Source organism: Neophocaena asiaeorientalis, unplaced genomic scaffold (assembly GCF_003031525.2).
Source record: "Neophocaena asiaeorientalis asiaeorientalis breed wild unplaced genomic scaffold, Neophocaena_asiaeorientalis_V1.1 scaffold196, whole genome shotgun sequence".
Taxonomy (NCBI): Eukaryota; Metazoa; Chordata; class Mammalia; order Artiodactyla; family Phocoenidae; genus Neophocaena; species Neophocaena asiaeorientalis.
This window is the reverse complement of record NW_020173929.1, coordinates 85,244-102,564: the sequence shown is the minus strand read 5'-3', so window position 1 is coordinate 102,564 and position 17,321 is coordinate 85,244. Positions and strand designations below refer to the sequence as shown.

The 17,321-nt window shown below is 38.5% G+C and overlaps 1 protein-coding gene across 1 annotated transcript in view; it reads left to right on the top strand.

Annotated features, from left to right (window-relative positions):
- The window catches only part of LOC112404559 (doublecortin domain-containing protein 1-like), a gene marked incomplete at its 3' end in the record, with an annotated part of 51,822 nt that overhangs the window by 11,209 nt on the left and 23,292 nt on the right, over window positions 1–17,321 (top strand). The gene's annotated exons all lie outside the window — the stretch shown is intronic.

Below are 17,321 nucleotides of genomic sequence, written 5' to 3'. Positions count from 1 at the left end.
GGTCTTTTTTCAGATGGCATTAACATAATTTTGAAAATGTGGCCAGTAATGAACATATAATTCTTATATACATGTGATTTTCCAAATGAAATTTTTCATAAGATAAATGCTACAGCTTGACTTTTAACCTTGAAATGTATATATATTTTACATTTACAAAATATGAATATGTATATTTTAGACACACTTGTAGGTAAGGTCTTTTTTAAAAGTCCATTGTTTCTAACATTTCAGAAATGTGGAGATTTTCTAAAATTTAAAAAAAAATTTTTTTCAGTGGGAAAGAATCTGTTTTAAGAGAGAAATAAAAGTACCACTGTCTAAGAATATTCTTCTAAGCATGTCATACCCAGGGTCTGTTATCAAGTGCTGTATATGGTAATCACATTTAAATGACATAAGAACTTGGCCATACAAATTCAGTGTATCTAACTGCTGTATTCCCCTCTGCTTTTTATACCTTATTAGAAGTATTCTTTTTTTTTCCTGCAACTGCTGTAAAGCCAGTGAACCAAAGGCAAGTCTAGGCAGTAATTGCATAAGTAGAAAAAATGTAATTCTGAAGTTCATTACAGATGAAGTGATGAAAATTCTTCTTCTATTAATGTTATTATATAAAATGATACTAGGATTTCTATCTCTTTAAGAATACTTGATCATTAGGAAATAATTTCTTGAATTCATTAGAAAGTTCAAGGTAATTTGGTCCTTGTAAAGAAACTTGTTGCTACAATACACAATGAGAATTACCTATGCAGTAGTGTAGACCCATATATTTTTCAAATTTTGCTTTAACTTTAAAATATGGCTGCCTTTATTTTGTATTCAGTGAATCATCTGCTTGTATAAAAGCATGAGTCTTTGTGGGTAAATGTTTCTGTGACTTTTTTATATGCAGATATATATGTAATAAATGCTTCCTTAAGATCCTCATTTATTTTTATTATCAGAAGTACTTGCCGTTCTTATGATTATGGTATTTTGCAAGAGATATATAAAAATTATTTATAGCTAAGCTTCTTAGAAGATCTGGACATGAATGCCTAAAATAACAATGTCACACACATGACTAAGCTTGGTGGATGATTTTTAAATGTACAAACTAATTTCCTCCTACTTTTTGTTTTCTCTTTTATCCTTTTAAAGCCAAGTCTAGAACAAAAAACTTCTCTGCTTTGTCTGCGTATCTTTGGCTGTGTTTCACTGTGACATGCACTGCTGTTCTTTTAGCACCAAAATGTTGGCACACACTCCTGAAAATTTCACACCATCTCTTGCTGGATCAGCAAGCTTAACCCACCAAAATCTGGTGTTGTGCAATGGTTTTTGACTGATAATCAATCTTTATGCTGCTCGACAGTTGTTGCTGGGACACGGAGTAGAGCAGGTGGCAGATGTGCCTTGTCTTTTGAGAAAAGAAATTGTAGGTGAGCTTGGATACAGACTAGCATATCACATGTCCGTTAAAAAGACTTAAGTATAATGGGGAAAAAGCCACTTGCCTAAGTTAAGCTCATAGATAAGCCTATAAGCCTAAAAATTGATACTTGGTTTCTTTCAGAACAAGAATATAAACACCAATAATTTATTATATATATATTAAATAATAATTTGTTTCATATATGTAATTTATCATATATATGTATATAATTTGAGAGGGGTGTGGGGAGATTTCATATATGTATACCGCCTACACATTCACTTTTTCAAATCAGGTTAAAATTACCTTTCTTGCATGAGTTTCATAGATAATCGATAATTTGCCAACTTGTTCTCATGAGTTTACCATAAAAATAAAACATGCATGAGTAGCTTTGAAAGTGGTAGATAAATTTAGAGTAAGGAGGCATTCTCAGAAGTTGGAAAATTCTATTTTCTTAAGGTAAATTGGAAGAAAACACCTGGCAGAATTTGGTGTTACTGTTGTATCTTTCCAAATGAGCATGAATATTTTATGTACAACTCACCAACAAGCATTAGAGTCAGTAACTGGTCATTATTTTAATATACTGATTTTCATTCATTCAACAAACATTCATTGAGAGTCTACTATGTGCCAGGTACGAGGCCAGATCAGAGACAGATAAAAAAAAGGGACTCATAGTGTGATTTCTTTTTTTGTCATTATCCCTTCATCTATGATTTTAAATTAAAAAAATTTTTAAACCGAATGCATTGGGCCCTCCAAAGGAAAATTCATTTTATTTCTAGCACAGGAAAGCCAAATAAATCTATGTATATTTTGGCAATTATATTTCCATACTTCATTATTTTCTTATTCTTTAGAAAAATAGTGTAGATAGTGAAGATTGCCTTAGAATTATTTCCAGATTTACTAAGGTAGAAAGAGACCTGCAGAACATCTCTGAGTTTTGAAATATTTTACCACCCCTTTTGAGCATCACTGTTGACAACCAGTGGCACCGGATTTAATAGAAAGCTGGAGAGCTATTCATCACATACCTCCAAACACAGAGCTTTCATATAGAGGTCAAGCCAAGGTCAAGACTGACATGAAGCATTCCCTGTTGAAATGCAATATTAGAATAATTCTTACATTTGAAGTTGAACACCTAAACAGAAAGATTAATTGTGTGTGGGAAAAACAGAAAGAATTTTTATGAAGACATTTGATGAAGATCAACTGTCTTATTAAGTCTTGTAATTCTGCCATTTGAAGATTCTGAAATTTATTAATTATTCCTCTAGAACTGTGAAGATGTAGTTAATGAGTTGTTTGAAAAGGCATTTTTAAAGTTTTCAGATTCATGGGCATACAGTTTAGGTTTTATTCACAGTGTCCTGGATCTTCTGCTTAATAGTGGCACAGTAAAAATTCTTGCATCAGATTCATGGGGTTCATAGAGCTCAGCTCCTTTATAACTGCTAGGAGCTGTAGGCAATGCAAACCTAGCATAAGAAATGGTTCATGCTCTGCAGTAGCTTAAATGTCTTAAAAAAGATGAGGGAAAAAATCTGTTTGGGCCTAATTCATTCGGTCCAAGTTTCACTGTGTATGGAGTTCTGATTGTTTATTTTTATTCATTTATTGTTTTTAGTTTTGTATTTTCATTCTTTCCTGTATATCCTATTCTACTGTTTGGCTTTCAGTGTTATCATTTATAGTGATTCATTTCAGTCCTGAGTTTTGTTAACCAGAAGTGAAACTGAGTATTACGAATAGGATTTTACATCTTTTATATACTGTATTGTGAAGATGTAGTCACAGAAAAAAAAAATCCATGAAAAGAGCTCTTGATACTACACCTAAGATCTAAATTTAAACCTAGAGATTTCTGCTAACTGCCATGTGATCTACAAAATGAAATAATTTGCTGTGACAGCTAGTGATAGACAAGAATATGTGTGAGCACATTTAAAATAGGCCATCTTTTCATGTAGAAGTAAATGTCAGTGAAATGATGGATTCTCATCATTTTAATTATTGATGATTTGGAAATATTTCAATTCCACAGCATACAAGACACATTCTAAATAGCAGCATAACACTTTTTCTCATATCTGCATCAGTAATGAAATGTTCTGTCATATTTTGTTTTTCAAAAAATGCATTAGTTTAATGAACCTGGATTCATGCATTATATTCTGTTCCATTATATGTCTCCTGAATTTGTCGACTTTTAAATGGTTGTGTTACAAGCACAAGTTTCAAGAAGTGATCCACTACCCACATCACACTTGCTATTCTTGCTGCTGGATCTCAAGGCAATGCTACAGTGCTGTCTACATCGATGGCTGCATTAGTCCTGCTAAAGCTAATACTGGGCTTTGTGATGTTCACCCATAGCGTGACCACTACTTAACTTGGGCAGCTGCAACAGGAGTTAGAGTGGGTGTTCCCAAATTCTCTATTATCATTTTGTTTGTATAGTATAGGTATTAGGTGAGATTGTCAGTCCACCTCCTCTCCCACTTAGCTGCATATACCAAAAGCAGGAAAATGATATTATGCAGAGAAAAAAAGAAAAAAAACCCACTTCTGAGAGAGCACATGATTCTTTTATCTATTTCTACAAGTGAGGGTAAAACTATAGACGTATATTTTATATATTTCCCTATTTCAAAAGTTTTAAACCTATAAATGTGTACAGTATCCTTACTATATAAACAGATGTGGGTCTGAAGACATTGCAAGAGATGGATGGCCCCCCCGCACCGAAAAGAATCCTTAGCCAGTAGGAAAATTTAGAGCAAGCATATGGCAACATCTCATACTGTCAAAATAACAAATCATTGAGAAACATCTAAATTCTTGACATATCCATGAATTGTTGAATTGTATATATTGTATATATGCACACAGAGGCTACACTTGTTTAATGAAGATGCCTGCAAACCTATAACTGTCCTGATAATTTGAATACTTTCTGCATGCCATGCACTCAGCATGTGCTTAAAGTGTATTATACTTTCTCCTTACAACCCCTGAGTCAGTGCTACAAGTCCACAGTCTCTTATTTGCAATTCTAAAATCCAAAATTGCAGATGACCAAACAATTTTTTCATAACTCATTTAATAGCAGGACCTTATTTGGTATAACCAATAGATTGTTTTGAAGAAAAATAATTAATGTGTTTGATTATGGGCTGCTCTCCTAGACCTTGCTGGGCACATTACATAATATTTGATATATGTAACATATTAACATTTTTGAAATTCAAAAATTTCTACTTATGGAATCATATCTGACCTTAAGGGTTTTGGATATGGTCTTTCTGTCATAGCTGCAAAGAAATCTGATAAATTTTAATTCTCACTAGGATATTAACTCAGAAGGGTTATAAATGCTGTCTTTATCACCTTGAGTTGTTTGCTACATGGGTAAAACTGGACAGAGAGAACATCTCCCTGACTAGAGCTGAGAGAGTGAGTGGAAGGCAATAAAAAAAAAAAATATATGGTTCCGTCTAAGGAGACAGAGGAATAGTTAAAGAGAGACCATTCATTCATTCAGTCATTTCCTCAAGTAGTGTTTATTGAATCCCTACAGTATGCCAGGATATGGTGTGAACAAGACAGAGGTCTTGTGGAACTCTGGTTCTAATAAGGTGGAAGAAGCAATAGACATAAACATATAGAGAACTAAATAAGTTATTTATTGACAGTGTTAAGTGTTATAAAGGCAATAAAAAGGGTAGTATCACAAGAATAAATGATGTCATGGAAACAAAAGGAGGGAATTTAAAATCTGAACCAGGCGTTTGCAGTAACCTTTTTAAATGAAATCTCTTAGGCAGTTGTCTACCTACCCTGCTTGCTACTTTACCTGAGAATTCATTTATATAGTCTATACGTACTCTTTCAGCGTTTTGCCTTCCAAACCATTCGTTTTTGAAGCTTTCAGATATCTGTTAGGAGAGACATGAGAAATGCATTATTATTTAGTGGGAATAACACTCGACTTGAAGTCTAATGGTATTGCAAGATTCTAGTCCCCGTTATATGACCTTGGGCAGATTGGTCTGCATGTCATTATCCTTACCTGTATAATAGAGGTAATATCTAAAAGGATTATTGGATAGTGTCTTAATTTTCTAAAAAAAACGATATATTATTTGAAAATTAAATGTTTATAAATCCGTCATCAAAATAGAACACAGAGAATAACATTTCATACACATAACTAAAGTTCCAAATGCTGTTAAGATCCCAAGGCAGGGCTTCCCTGGTGGCCCAGTGGTTAAGAATCTGCCTGCCAATGCAGGGGACACGGGTTTGAGCCCTGGTCCGGGAAGATCCCACATGCCGCGGAACAACTAAGCCCGTGCACCACAACTACTGAGCCTGTGTTCTAGAGCCCACGAGCCACAACTACTGAGCCCGTGTGCCACAACTACTGAGGCCCGCACATCTAGAGCCCGTGCTCCGCAACAAAAGAAGCCACCACAATGGGAAGCCCACGCACCGCAATGAAGAGTAGCCCCTGCTCACTGCAACTGGATAAAGCCCGCACGCAGCAACGAAGACCCAACACAGCCAAAACTAAATAAATAAATTTATTTATCTTTAAAAAGATGCATATCAAAGGAATATTTTCAATGAGCCCAGGCTCTTGCATCTTCCCATACATAGAAAAACACACACACACAAAAAAATCCCAAGGCTATTAATCAGAACCTTGTGTCCACTGTTACCTTCCCAGAATAGCTGCCTGGGTTTGGGAAAACAGCAACAACAACACAATAATTTGTCTCTACTTTTTTATCACTGCCAGGGAAGCAAACTACTCTATGAACCTGGGCAAGTCACTTAACCTCTCTTAGCCTCATTTTCCTCATCCATAAATTGAGCCCAATAGTGTAGCTATGAGGAGTAAATAAGACGATGTATGTAAGAAGGCTGCTGTATATGTGTCTAAAACATTGTATTTGCACATGTTCTTTATCTATTTTCCTTCTTTTGCTCCAGCTCTTGCTCAACACGTTTCCATCAGTTTTGCATACATGAAAGTACCTGGTTTTACTACCAAAGGTATTTGCTAGGTCCGAGATCTTAAAATACATACAACCAAATTAAAATCCCTACCAAGCACTTGTGTTACAGCATGATATGGGAATCTGAGTTAAAGCCTTGGGAGTCTCACTATATTGTACTTTTTGCCTTGAGAATTTTTCTGGGGTGTAAGTCAAAATCAAGTCCTTTTAGAAAAGGAGCCCCAATTGGCCTTGCTCTGCTCAATTCCAAGAGTGGTATTTTAAAATATGTTTATGACCCAAGGCGAGCCTTAACTTTAAGCTGCCATAACTTATTTCAAGAAAGTTCACAGAAAAGTTCAAGGAAAGGGTGACAACATTTTGATTGGCACAATAGATGGGATGTTTGTAATTTTAATCAAATTTAAATTGAAGACATACTTCAAATGATATGTCAGACTAGTGTTACTGAGTTAAAATCTAATGACAACCACTGTCATTATGAGTTAAGTATAGCCATCATGCCTATAGCAATAAATGATGACACTTAAGAACATGTAGAAACAAAGAACGCAAGTATTTAGAGAAAAGGGAGTGACGAGAAACTCAGTTGAACACAGGAATGTGACCTGGATTTAGTCTATTTACCAAACATAGAAGCAATTGTATTTTGAGCAGATGATATAATTGAATATAGCAGTATGTTTTCTTACTGTCAGAGCATTTATATTTTATAAACTCGTCTTGCACCCATGAAATGATGTGCTTGTTCACATTTAATGTCATTATCTATACTTACTTGACAGAGCATTAATGTATTTTCAAGTTTATTGCCCAACTACAAGAGAATGAATTTTTAAAAATAAGATTTTTAATAAGCTCATGGATTTGAAGTTGCAAGTTTGCTGTTTTTATTCTGGTGACAGAATAAGGCAGTATTCTCTTTGCCTTGCACATGCAAAATGGAAAATTACAATGTGGGGAGCACTCAGGTTTATTTAATTTCTTGGCAGGTATTGGCTTTCATTAAAGTAGACTGAGAAAATGTGGTGATATTGTAGATAGACCTTCTAATGCTAGAACATGCTTTATTTTTTTCATGATTTGGTTATAAACAAAACCAGGAAAATAAAATAGGTTGTGGGTTCTTCAAAATAAAGTACATCCTATGGTTGGGGCATAATATTCTCTGAGTGTTGCAAGAGAGTAAGTGTATGAACATGAACAGTCAAGGGGACTTGACTGGGATGTAGCCCTTTGGGGAAGTTTTTCCCAAGGTTATGACAGACCTTCACTAGAACTTCACTAGAGTGCAGGCCTCACCCCTATCCTCACCCAGTGGGCTCTTAACTTTCTAGAGAGAAACACTGGGACGGGTCTGGTCATGATGCTTTGGAACCCACTAGGTGTGGCTAGCAAGTTTAAAGGAGGGCATGAGATGATAAAGTGAGACTAGGACCCCTTCTTTGACAGTTGTGTGTGTAGGGACAGAGAATTTGCTGAGAGTACTGTCAACAAGGGGGAGATTGAGGAACTCTCCAAAGGGGAACCCCAGGGCTCCTGCTTTCGAGCTTCGTGGATGGATTGACATTGTATTTGGTCCTACTTTCTGCGGAAGCTCCCACTAGTAAGGATAAGCTCATTCTCAATGTACCCTTTTGTGACCATCAGATTTATAATCATTGGTGAAGTAAACATCTGTTTTCCCCTCTAAACCAAGTTCCTTAGGGCATAAACCATGGCTGCCTTGTTCACCATCATTTTTTGGCACGGGGCCTGGCACTTAATAGTTGCTCAGTAAATGTTGTTCAGTGATTGAATGACGGACCAAATAGGTACCATGATGAACCATCCATATTCCAGTGAGGTGGTGGTGGGAGGGGAGGGTAAAGACCTCATTAGAGCAGACTGCCTGGCTGCAAACAGTGAGTGGACATTTAGAAGGAGTATATTAAAAATCCCCTATCCCAAATTCATATGTAGATTTGTGAATGTTCCCGTTTGGCAGGGGGCCAGAGTAAGCCAGCCCAAGAATAATTACATGGCAGAGAGGCTAATGGTTATGCTAATGATTGTCTGAGACGAGACAATGGTCCAAAGTGGAGTGCTGGGATAAATTATTCTCCCAGGAACCTATAGATCTGTGATTTTCAGTCTTCCCACATCCTCTCAGGAATGCCCTTTTTTACCCATTCTCTACCCTCAATCTTTTTTTCTTTTGGTGGTTGGGGAGGTGGGGGGAGGCTTTCTTCTTCATTTAACACTTCCCTTTGTATTTCTCATAGTACCTTGCATACAGTAGGTGCTTATTAACTACTATTGAAAGTAAGGAAGTAAGAAAGAGGAGACGGGGTGACCTTTGGGAAGGTTTCGGGCCACTGCTCCCTGTCGTGCCCAGCTGAAGGAGGCTCAGTAGTTGTGGTGCACGGTCTTAGTTGCTCCGCGGCATGTGGGATCTTCCTGGACCAGGGATCGAACCCGTGTCCCCTGTGTTGGCAGGCGGATTCTCAACCACTGCACCACCAGGGAGGCCCGAGGCTGTTTTCTAATTCTTACAGAGGTACCAGATAGCCTCAGCCCTGGGAGGGGTGTCAGGGTTTTGAGATAAGAAAGTTAACAAAAGACAGAGGTGTAGAAAGCATTTGTTAGCTATGGCTAGTATGTTTCCTGAGAAGTTCAAAGTGGGTTTAGATGGCAATACATTTCTTGCTTTAATATTCAGACTGGCTTCCTGTCCCCCATGCCCAACAGTCCCCTCACTGCTTGATTACTCCATATTCCACCCACTCCCAGCTTTGCTTAACCCTCTTTCTCACCAGGGCTAAAACCCACTCAGGTCTTTGTTGAGCATCCTAGGTGCTCCAAGCTGGTGTAAAAGAGTCAGATCCTGTTTCTCTTCTTGCCTCTGGATGTAATAACGCTTACCCTGGCTGTCAGCCCTCATCACCTTTCTTCATATGAAGGCATATGTACCTAGAGCTGTCATTCACCTCGTGTTGCTAAATGTGAGGGTTCCCTGGTCCTCCAGTTGGTTCTCATATAGAAGGCCTGTGGTGCACACTTCAAGACATGCTGTTCCAGATCCGTACTCGTCCTCACTTACCCCAATAGCTTTGTTCCATAGGGAAATGGATTTTGCCTTAATCTAAGGAAGATTTTTCCAGTAGTCCCTCCTGTCCAAAAGATTAGATAGAATGGCTTGCTTTGGGGAATGTGGGACTTCTTAGTGTTATACAGAGGCTCTGATCTGTATAGGCTACGTCCTGCCCTCCTTGCTCCCATCTCCGGCCTCTCTGTGTTCAGCTTCCTCCCAACAGTCCATCATATTGTTGCATAACTCTGGGTCTTCACCTACATTGTTTTCCCTCCCTGGAGGATGCTTTCCCTCTTTTGCCAACTCCACGTATCCTTCAAGTCCTACCTCACATCCTTCCCCTGGGGAGACTTTCTTGGCCACCACATGCTGTGGCATGTGCCCCTACTCCAGGCTCCCTCAATACCCTGTGACATCTCTGACTAAGCACCTGTCATACTGTGTGTTGTTTTCCTTTCTTGTTCTCCCAAAAGAACAAGAGGGCTTCCCTGGTGGCGCAGTGGTTGAGAGTCCGCCTGCCGATGCAGGGGACACGGGTTCGTGCCCTGGTCCGGGAAGATCCCACATGCTGCGGAGTGGCTAGGCCCGTGAGCCATGGCCGCTGAGCCTGCATGTCCAGAGCCTGTGCAGGAACGTTTGCTAGGCACTCAGTGAATGTATGTTGAATGACTAATTGAGTAAATGAAATGGGTGGTTAGAATCAATAATTTTTAAAGTTTCATTGGTTTTACAGTTCTGAACCCGTGCAAAGTAATGCACTAAGCCTATGACTTTTTTGCTTCTTCTTACTTTGTCCTCCATGATACATATTCCGGTTTCTGAGTAAATTCAAGGAGGGACATGGTAATGAAAATGCTAATTAGTCATGAGTATAAAAATGTAATATTTTTCCAATATACAGAGAAAATATAAGTCAAGTTAATATCTACCTAATGGAAATATTACCTAATATCCACCTAATGAAATAATAGTCCTACTCTGATCTGACATGTTTGAAAAATATTTTCCAAATATTTATTGAGCATTTACTATGGGATTAAACAGTATTTCAAGGTGCTGTCTCTGCAGCAGGGAACAAATGCTTACATTGAAAATGTATGATCAACTTTTATTATTTTGTTAAACATCCAGCAAACACACTTGTTTACAACATACCAGATACTGGAGTTACACAGATGAAAACACATTTCATACCCTTGAAATGTTCAAAGTCTGACAGGGACACACATACAAAAATGGAAGAGTTCAACAAAATGAGGGACGCAAAGGTGAGGCAGTGAAACTTGAAGAGGGTAGATTAAAGGAGGTGGCACTGAGTTTAGAAGGAAGGAAGATAGCCCCGCAAAGAGGGAGGGGAAAAGTCATGATCAAAAGTTGAAATCGGAAAAGAGCATGGTGTGTGCCAGTAGCTTATTCACAACTCCCTGCACCTCTACAGAGGGGGATTGTCTCAAACTCCTTTACTGCAGTGGTTCTCAACTAGGGGAAATTTCAATTCCTGGGGAACATTTGACAATGTCTGGAAACAGTTTTTGGTTATCCCAACGGGGAAGGTGCTACTGGCGTCTAGTGGGTAGAGGCCAGGGATGCTGCTAAACATTCCGCGACGCATAGTACAGCCCCCCGCAGCAAAGAACAAAGAAATGTCAACACTTGCTGAGGTTGAAAAACCTTATTTGACTGACAACAGACACAAAGATTAGTAAACTGAGCCACAGTGGTTTCCATAAGAACATTTTGAACAAAATATAGCCACTAAAGGCAGATGCTTTTTAAATGGGTGCTAAGGTGGGATGACGGTGGAAAGTGGGACAGTAAGAAGCATGGGAAATCCAGTTATTTTAAATTAGGGGAATTCTTTTATTACTTTTTAGGCACTTGAAGGAGTGTACTGTGTCACGCTTACAGGCTCTGGAATCATTCAGCCTGGGTCTGATCTCTGATTCTCTTAATCGATTTATTATACAGATCTAGTTGCTTAATTTCTCCGGGTCTCATTTTCCTCATCTGTGATATGAAGATTGTAATATTATCTGCTTCGTAGGGCTTTGAGGATAAGACCAGTTAGTGTATACAAAGTACTTAATGCACTGCTTTCTATATGCTAATTTCTTGCTGAAAATCACGAGGAGGATAATAATATCAGCAACATTCACTGTGTTTCATATTAACACAAAAGTGTTCTATCTGTAGAAATTTCTTTCATCCATAAAACAGGTAAGGGAATTACTATTATTGTTCCCATTTTTCAGATAAGAAAACTAAGACAAATGAGGTTGACTGATTTCACGAGGTTACAGAGTTAGCAAGAGGCAAAGTTAAGTTTCAGATCCCTGGAGTATGGCTTCAGAGCCCATGCTTTTAAGGCTTTGCTGCCTATCTAGTATATTATTAATATGTTTAGTCATCATTAGTATTATTTTATTAGGCTGCTTTGCAGGTTGGTTTAAAAATCTTTACTTGTATAAAAAGTTTTATATACTTCCAATAGTCTTTCCATGTTTATCAACAAGGATCTGGAAAGTAGGAGTACCTTTAAAAACGCCTGTATGTAATTTATGTTGTCAAGAATATTTTCAAATTTATTTGAAAATGTATTATGTGGTTTTCCTAGATCCACCTAGAGTTCTTTCAAAAAACCTATTTGGAACTTCAGAAATGTGATTTAAAAAAAAATTTAGGCTGCCTAATTTTTAAGTGGAGTAACGTGTCCTTAGCTGTTTTTAGGTAATAGAATTATGAATATATTCCTTTTATTGAAATGTTTTATTGGAATAAAAGACAGGTTTGTTCACTAATTCATTCAGCACTTATCGAGCACCTACTCCATGCCCCAGATAAGCAGTGCATGTTTAGCCAAGAAAGCATAAAGTGCTGGTGCAATGGGGTCAGTTCAGTGGTAGATGTCTTCACAAAGAGCAGAAAGCAGGGTGTCCAAGCTGGAAAAGACTTTCTAGAAGAGATGACCTCCAAAGGGAGACGAGGAAAATATAAGCATTTACCTTAAATATACTCTGAGTTCATCCTAGTCTATTCCACTCCTTCTAGACCTTCATTTGCCAAGCAGTTCTCCTTGGCAAGTTTTCTTCTTTTCCTGAGAAAATTGTATGCCATTGTGGTCATTAGTGAACATCAAGGTGGTAGAACAATCATATTTAAGTTCACACTGGGGAGAGGTAGGAAATAAAGATGGTAGGTACATACACATAGGCAATAAAGTTTATTTTGCATAATGGGTATGTTATGAAAAGTGACATAAAATTAAATTTGTGTCAGTTGAACATTTAAATGCACAGGAAATGTTGACATCTAGTAACTATACCATGTGCAGTGAATTTCTATGTACCCTGGAGCAAGTAATGAGAAATACAGACTTGATTCCTCCTTCCTAAGGGTTTAAATATGGAAGCGGAAATAGGATATACACTCATAAAACATTTACATAATAATTCCAGGTGGTTTACACTCTTTCCCTAGCTGGTAGTACAGTGCCTGGCATGTGGTAAGTTCTCAAACACTGTTGAATGAATATATGGGTGAGTGTTACAGGCTGCAAATGCTCAAAGGATTCAAGCAATGACAGGTCATTTTAGGCTGGAGCGCTGAAGGAAGGTCTTAAACTGGATCTTGAGAGGGACTTGAGTCTGAATAGGTGAAGGATGGACTTAAAGATAAACTTGCTGTATTCAAGGAGTAATCAACAAACAGCTTAGGTAGCGCTATAAACTAGAGTAAGATAAAACCAGTAAGTTTGGATAGGATCAGATTGTCAGTAAACTCTTCTGTTAGATGTGCGTTTAAGTGAAGGGACTGTGTCTGTTTCATATTCCTTGCACAGGCTCTGGCACATAAGATGGGCTCAGTAAGTATTTGTAGACTGCTTGACCGACCGACAGACAGACATACAGACAGACCGGCTGGTTGACTGACTCGTGGAAAACTTCAAAAGCTAACTTCCAGAACTTTTTCATCGGGCAGTGACAAAATTGATGTCGTAGGGAAGTTCAGCTGTAATTGGAGTATAGAATGTCAGATGTAATGGAGGAGGGTCAAATACAGTTCGGATGCTCTTGCGGATGATCTCTCAGATGAGGCTGGGAGAGAAATGGGCAAGTGGGCCTGGCTGGGAATGGAAAGAAAGGATGCTTTGAAGAGTTATTGTGAAGACAGCAGAGCTGAGAGTTAGGTCTCCCTTCTTTGACTCTGTCTGAGGTCGGGTTCCCTAGACGCAGGGCCTGAGATGGTGATTTTTGTGCAAGGGCCTTAGGGAACACTGTCAGGTGAAACCTGTGAAGGAGTGAGGGAGGCAGCACAGGGCAGAGGCAGAAGCTTGGCCAAGCCCTGTATTCAGCTGAAGTCTAGCCCCAGTCTGGAGTGGGAAACACACTGCTGAGCTGCCCCTCCCTGAGGCAAGGGGACTAGCTGTTGTGTCCCCCCAGCCATTGGCTGTGGACTGTCCCCCTGAGTAGAAAGGAAGAGCTCATCACCTCACAGGCATTTCCTGGCTAGGTGGCTGGTTCCTTTCAGCCGATGGGCAGGTCCCTGAAGAAGGGTCAGCTGTGAGGCGTTAACGGCCTGGAGTCACAGCAGCTGGAGTTTGGGCACACTAGCCTGGTGAAAAGAATCCAGGGGACACCACCAGTGTTCCCTACACTCCGTTACAGTCTGATCTTCATAAGGTGCTCTGCTGAGAGCCTTCCAATGGCTTCGCATCACATCCACAATAAACCCCCAACCCCTCATCTTGGCCTACACAATCTGGCCCCTTTCTACCTTTTGGCTTTATCCATACATGTTCTCTCCCTGTCCAAACTTACTTTATTTTTCTTTCTCAAACCCGCCAAGCTCATTCTCACCTCGGAGACTCAGTGCTTGCTTTTCTCTCTGCCTGGAATGCTCCTTCCCTCAGGTTTTCATCACTAACTTCTCATCATTCAGGCCTCTCGGCTCAGATGTTCCATCTTCAGAGAGGCCTTCCACTGTTTGTCTCTCCCCAAGAGGCTGTGATCTGTACAAGCTATTCTGTCCTATTCACAGCTGTCAGCCTGGTGCCTTGAGGAGTGGACACCCAATAAATATCATTGAATGAATAAGCAATTGGTTGCGGAGAAATGAATAGGAGACAAGTGTTCAAAATCTGCCCGAGATAGTGGAAAACCTTGAAAAAAGTGGAACCATTGACAGAAATAAGAAGTGTGAAGGGTGCATCAAGTTGTGTAAAATAATGTGAAGTTTTGTTTCGGACGTATTGAACCTGAAAACATGGCAGAAAATGTATGATGGAGACAGAAGAGTGCAGTGGTGTTGTTGTTTTTTTTTTGAGTGTAGTGATTTGAAGCACAGTTTCTAGAACTGACTTCGTATACCAGCGCAATCACCTACAAGCTATGAGATCTTGCGCAAGTTATTTAACTTCTCTGTGCCTCAATTTTCCCACCTGTAAATGAGGATAATGGTATTACAATGGTATTATAGTCCTCTCATAGAGTTGTTGAGAAGACTAAATGAGTTAAAACCTGTAAATCCTATAAAACAGTGTCTGGCTAATAGCATGATTTTTAGTGGAATTTCAGGAATTCTGCATATAGAAGAGATAGTCAAAGCCAGGGCTGGGACTAGGGAGAGACTATTGCAGCACCCACAGGACAAGATTTAAGGAGGCACTCACTTTGAGGGTTGTGCACTTGCCCCACCCCGAGCATGCTTCCTTAAATTTTGCATTCTTGGCCCTTCACTCACCTCAACCTAATTCTGGCCTGGTCAGAAAAATCAAAGGGAAAAACGTTTTATTGGTAAGATTTTCTAAATCTGGGTACCTGTCACACCTTTTCCCTCTGGTCTTGGTGGGAGTGGTTTTTTTGCTGTTGCTAATCTCTGGGTTGTGTCACTGTCCTTTTGTTGCTTCTGGGTCTTTTCCATTACTTACATAACCAATTCCCTGCAGTCAGTCCCTCTGCTCAAATACTCTGAATGGATTCTGTTTTTCTGGTTGGACTCTGATGTAACAGTTAATATACTCTAGAGCTCCATAAGCATGGGACTTCAGGGATGTGGGGAAAGAAGCCAACATTTATGGAGTGACCTCAATGTGTTAGGTACTTTTACATGCAAGATATTTAATCCTCATTAGCTGGTGGAGTGGTACCCACTACATACTTTGTAGATGAGAAATCAAAGATGCAGGGAGGTATGACTCATCTAGGTCCACTAAGTTACAGAGCTGAGATTCAAACCTAGTTTAAAGGATTATACCCTTTCCACAATGCAAAGCATCTGGGGGGGGCCGTGTCCAGATTGTGGGTACACTCCTATCAAAATACAAGAATTTATTTTTTTCCCAGTGAGAGATGTTTTTTTATTTTCAGAGACACTGGCCATTAGTAGTCTCCTTCCTCCCCCTTCTCCTCTTCTTCCTCCTTCTTTATTTATTTATTTTGGTGAAATTCACATAACATAAAATTAATCATTTAAAGTGAACAATCAGTGGCATTTAGTACATTTGCAGTGTTGTGCAACCACCATTCCTATATAGTTCCAAAACATTTCCATCATTCCAAAATAAAACCCCTTATCCGTTTATTTCTCCCCATTCCCCACCCTCCCAGCCCCTGGCAACCATCAATTTGCATTCTGTTTATATGGATTTACCTATTCTGGGTAGTTCATATAAATGGAATTTTATAGTATATCTCCTTTTATGTCTGGCTTCTTTGACTTAGCATAATGTTTTGAGGATCATCCACATTGTAGTATGTATCAGTACTTCGTTCCTTTTATTGCTGAATAATATTCCATCATATGTTTATACCACACTTTATGTTTCCATTTACCCATTGGTAGAGATTGAATTTCCATCTTTGGCTATTGTGAATAGTGCTGCTAAGAACATACATGTACAAGTATTTATTTGACCACTGTTCTCAGTTCTTTCAGGCATATATGATCTCATTAACTTCTAGCTTATTTTTCTAATTCTAATTCCTATCAATTTAAGATTACAAAGTGACAAAATATGTAACTAATTTCTGTAAAAAAATTTTCTTTTCTTGAAGGCTTAATCATATTTATAATCTTCTAGTTTTAATTTATTCTCCAAGTTTTGCTCATATTCCTGCCCACTGTGTATGTGTGTGTACGTGTATGTGAGTGTGTATGTGTGTGTATGTGTGTGTGGGGGAGAGAGAGAGAGAGAGAGAGGGAGAGAAAGCGTTTTTGTTTTTTTGAACATGTAACGTAGCCATTCTGGGACTTGAAGTTTGTATACAACCACCGGTTCATGTTTCATATCAATACTAGCAGATTTATATAAAGTACCATTTCTAGGTTAAAGAAGCCATGCTTCTTTCAAGGTAAATACTAATTAATAGTGAAGGGTTGTTTGGAAATTTGGGCAAACAAATAAATGCAGCCATTTTAAGTTCTATGCAAATAAAATTTTATTTCTCTTATTAGGACAAATAAAGAGCAGATGACGGAGGAATCATTGTATTTTTGTAATTTATGTGAAAAAAAAATAGAATCTAAAATAAATTGAATGCACAAATAAAGTGAATAACCAAGGTGCAAATTATTTATTTATGAAATGAAACCTCTTGAAAAGGGAGAAATGGTGACAGCAACTTAGTATGTAATATACTACACTTCTGTTCTTACCCTTACATTTTCAAACTCATATATAGTAATTTATTTGCACTCCCATTAATATTAGTGGGAGTTTTGAAACTTATATTCATGCACGCATCTTTGAAAATGTATGGGTCAAAGAAAATTGTTAATGAAAAGCTGGTTTTCA